We start from the raw sequence: 4,594 nt of genomic DNA, 5'->3' as shown, positions 1-4,594 counted from the left end.
GCTAACAAAATATTTATGCCACCCAGTCTTTCCTGTAAGCTGTTTATTATAAGCCTCTATTATCAAAGGGAGTTTTTCTCTACCTCTTTGTCCTCTACAGGTATAAGTCTAACCTACTAAGTTAAAACCAGTTACAGTCAGGCTGCAGGGTCCTGAGTAAAACATCCCTCCATAGCCTCTCAGCTTAGATCCAGTTTTCCAAACAGATTAATTACAGGGATATTTTGTATACTAAGGTATGCTAAACAGTCAGACAGCCCTCAAATGCTCATAGATCTAGAGAATATGGCATTTAAAATGTTTCATTAAAAAGCTTTTATAACAGACAGGCCAGCTGCTGGCACCACCCATTTCCTCCAAGAAGACTGATGGACACTGAAAGAAGCTCCACCCACAAAAGTGGCAACACTAGCCACTGAGCAATCCTGCCTTTCATCTCAACTGCTGCAAAGGGGTCTAAGGACCGTGGACAAGAGGCCGTGGACAAGAGGGCAGTGGAATAGACTTTCTCCACATTGATTGGGCCAATGGTAGGTAAGTCTTCCAAAAGCTCCTAATCCACAGGTCTTGCGCCATCATCAGAAGGCAGATGTCCTTAAACCCTCTGACTTCAACAACTGTGGGGGACCTGGGGTGGCTGTCTATGCTGCCAGCTAGTAAGTCTCTGTTACTCTCTAATCATTCAGGTAAAATTTTATCCTTCTAAAGAACTCTGATGCGTTTGATGACTGGTAGCTTTGTCAGCTTAAAGCAGCAGCCAAGGCTCCAATTGTTACAAAACAGATTTCAAAAATGGGTATTTTAAGGTTGCTACTGTTTATAGTCTTAACATTAATCAATACAGTTTTAAGAAGCTACTAATCCAATTCTGACAGTATTAAACACCATACTATGCCACTATATGATCATAACTGTAACTACAAGCTCACAATTAAGGTGCTTTTCAGTGTGCTAAAAATCTGCCAGTTGTATGTGTTAATTCTTTCAGCCAAATAATTTCTTACATGAGTATGCTGCTAATGTGTCTTAATATTTATGTTTTCACAAACTCAAAGGATTCTTTTAAGTTCCAGGGAGCTGAATTGGATCCATTTGCAGGTCAGATTCACTCCAAATAATTACTACTCAACATTTTCCTGGCCTTGGAACTTCCTTCCCTTGTCCCAGGACCCACTTGGGAGTCCCTCCCCCACCTCAATCTTCTCCCATTAAGTACTAAGACCTAAGAGAAAAAAAAACCTAACCTTGTCCTCTGCTGTGCTAACATCTTGCCAGGTCTCAAAGATATGCCAGAGCTCCATACTGTCAGGACTGCTAAAAATAACCAACTACCAAGACGTGGCAGCACCCCAGCCTTCTCAGACTCCCCCAAAGACAATCTATGCCCCCAATTCAGCAGGAAGCAGTCTCCAGAACTCAACATCCTTATTCCCTAAGCTGCCATGTCCAACCCCCACCTTTTTAATAGCAATAAGAGGTAGGAATGTTTGTAACTAGGAGCCAGGAACTAGGAGCCAGCTGACCCCCCTCCCCGATGATGGGCACGGCGCTTATGGCCATGTCATCGCTATAGCAGCTTTACCTGGAGGCTCAAGCTTTACCTAGCTGCCAGAAGACTCAGTTACTCATGAGCAAGACCTCCTTTTAAAGCAAGCGTGCCAAGAGCCCCCTCTCTCTGGCCTCTCTCTGGTTTCTCTCTTGCCCCCTCTTGCTCTCTCTCTGCCATCCCCTGCTCTCTCTCCTCTCTCCTGCTTTCGGTTGGCCACCAGCTACCCCCTCTTTCTCTCCCTTCTCTCAATAAACTCCACGTGGGCACTGAGTCTCGTGTTTGTGTTTCTTAGGCATTAGCTGCAGCAAAAAAACAAAACAAAAAAAAAAACACATATTTCTCTGTTCATTTATAATAGCATTTCCCAACTAGTATATATCTTTTCTTATACTTAAGGATTAATTTGTTGTTAGCAACTTGAAGATTGAGATAGTTATTTAAATTTTTATACAGTCTTACAACACTTAGCATAACAGTGAATATAAATAAATGCTTGTTGTCATTTATGAACTGCTAAACTAGGGAAATAAGGTTCCTCACTATACCATAGTGGCAGCAAAGCAATATCAGCATACTTCTGTGCATTTTAACCATGTTTTCATTATCGTCTTTGCTTAATCCAAGAGAAGACTGGATTTCAATTTGTTGTTCACATCCTGTTCCTTTATTTTTGGCAGAAATATGTACAATCCCATTGGCATTAATGTCAAATGTAACTTCAATTTAAGAAACTCCATGAGGGGCTGGGGGAATTCCAATCAAAGTAAACTATTCTAGAAGTTTGTTGTCTCCAGCCATCTCCGGCTCTCCCTGACACACTTTAATCTCTTTGTTAGTTTGTCCATGAGCAGCAGTAGAAAATATCTTGCTCTTTCTGGTTGGAATAGTGGTGTTCCTATTAATATAATTGGTAAAGGTACCTCTCAGAATCTCAGTACCAAGAGAGAAGGGAGTAACATCTAAGAGTAGCAAATCTGTGACATCACCAGCCAACACACCTCCCTGAATAGCAGCTCAGATGGCTACAGCCTCGTTAGAATTAACAGCTTTACTTGGAGCTCTGACAAAAAGATCTTGCACAGTCTGCTGAACTTTGGGCACCTATGTCTTGACACCAACCAGGATCACTTCTCCTATGTCACTCTTGCTGACTTCTGAATCTTGCATAGCTTTCTGGCATGAGGCAATGTTTCTTTTGATCAGGTCTGTGACAATGCCTTCAAACTGAGCTTGAGTCAGCTTCATATTCAAATGCTTCTGTCCAGAATCATCCATTGTAAGTCTGCACAGATGACAAGAGTTTACACTTAGCATTCTTAGGAGGTTCCTGAACCTTCTAAAGTGCAATGCTGTCTTTGGTCAAAGCAATCTTCATCTCTCTCTCTTGAAATCCTTGACAATATGCTGGGAAAAAAAAGCTTGGTCAAATTCTTCACCTCCTAAGAAAGTGTCCCCATTGGTGGATTTCACCTCAGACACTTATTTCTGAATTTCCAGGATAGAAATATCAAAGGTTCCACCACCTAAATTATACACAGCAATGACATTATCATCAGATTTGTTAAGACCATAGGCCAGGGCAGCAGCTGTAGGTTCATTTAATCACTTGAAGACCATTTAGCCCAGATACCTGGCCAGCATCCTTAGTAGCCAATCATTGTGTGTCATTGAAATTAGTAGGGAATGTGATCACAGCATTTATTTTATTTTATTTTTTTGCTATGTGAACCAAGTAATTTTCTGCAGTCTCTTTCATCTTCATCAATGTAGATGCTCCTATCTGACTCAGAGAACACAGTTTTCCATGAGCTTCAACACAGGCATCACTATTAGAGGCACTGACAATTTTAAAGGGAATATTCTTAGTGTCCTTCTGTACTTCAGGGTCATCACAGTGATGGCAAATTAGAAGCTCTGTAGCACAGACTGTATTTTTTGGGCTGGTGACAGACTTTATCTTTGTTGGCATGCCAACAAGTTTTCTCTATCTGCTGTAAATGCAACAAGAGAAGTGGTAGTTCTGTGACCTTCATCCTTCTCCAGGACCTTTGCTTGTTTGTCCTACATAACAGGAGTTGGTAGTACCCAAATCAATACCAACAACTGTGCCCTTAATTACTCTTCTTGAAACAATCTGAAAGCCTCATGACTAAGACCATTCCAGCCATCCTGGAAGGCTGCAGTGCCCACAAGATGCACAGCCATGGCTCTGCTGGCACTAATCATGGTGGCTGGAAAGGAGTATGAGGACAGAGAACAAACAGCCCACAGGCCCAGAGCCCAGATTGGATTCTGAAAGAATCTCATTATTTTATATTCTAGAATTTCATTCTGATTTTTTTTATATTGGAGGGGTGGTATATAAATAGAATCAATGTGACTTAAGTTAATTCAATACATTTGAAACTAGCTTCATTTCCTTTTAATCAATTTTAGTGACAGTGAAATAAATGACATAGTTCTTCAGAATAATGTGAATTACTGCATAATACTGGATGATTTTAAAAAAAGAAAAGTGAAATTAGTTAATATGCAAAGATATACAACATATCAGAAGCATTATAAAATTTTGGAACATGTTTGTTGTAATTAAAAAAAAATTTAAGACAATTTCAAAGTACTGAGGATTGAAACCAGAGCTTCAAGCATGGTCAACAACCACTCTAAAACAGATCTATAGCAAGTAATAAAATAATAGGTATGTGTGTCAGGAGGTGATGGCACAGGCCTTTAATCCAAGCACTTAGAATGCAGGGTCAACTGTATCTCTATGAAATCAAGGCGAGTCTGGTCTACATAGTGATTTACAGGACAGCCAGGACTACACAGAAAAATACTACCTCAAAAACAAAAACAAACAAAAAACCCACAAAGGTGTGAAAGAGAAAGAGCAACCGAATGAGAAAGATACCAAAAGAGACACATACAGGGAGAGGTGTGGAGAATGTGTGTGAGTGCCTCAGTGTACGTATGAACCCATTTTGTGGAGGTCATAGATCAACATTTGGTAATTGTCTTTGTTGATCTTTACATTATTTTCTGAGA

General features: G+C 40.3%; 1 pseudogene; it reads right to left on the bottom strand.

The window, feature by feature from the left end:
* Positions 1-2,062: 2,062 nt before the first annotated feature.
* Positions 2,063-3,775, bottom strand: LOC127218585 (stress-70 protein, mitochondrial-like; annotated as a pseudogene).
* Positions 3,776-4,594: the final 819 nt, after the last annotated feature.

This window comes from Phodopus roborovskii, unplaced genomic scaffold (assembly GCF_943737965.1).
Source record: "Phodopus roborovskii unplaced genomic scaffold, PHOROB, whole genome shotgun sequence".
Taxonomy (NCBI): domain Eukaryota; kingdom Metazoa; phylum Chordata; class Mammalia; order Rodentia; family Cricetidae; genus Phodopus; species Phodopus roborovskii.
This window is presented reverse-complemented; position numbering and strand designations above follow the sequence as displayed.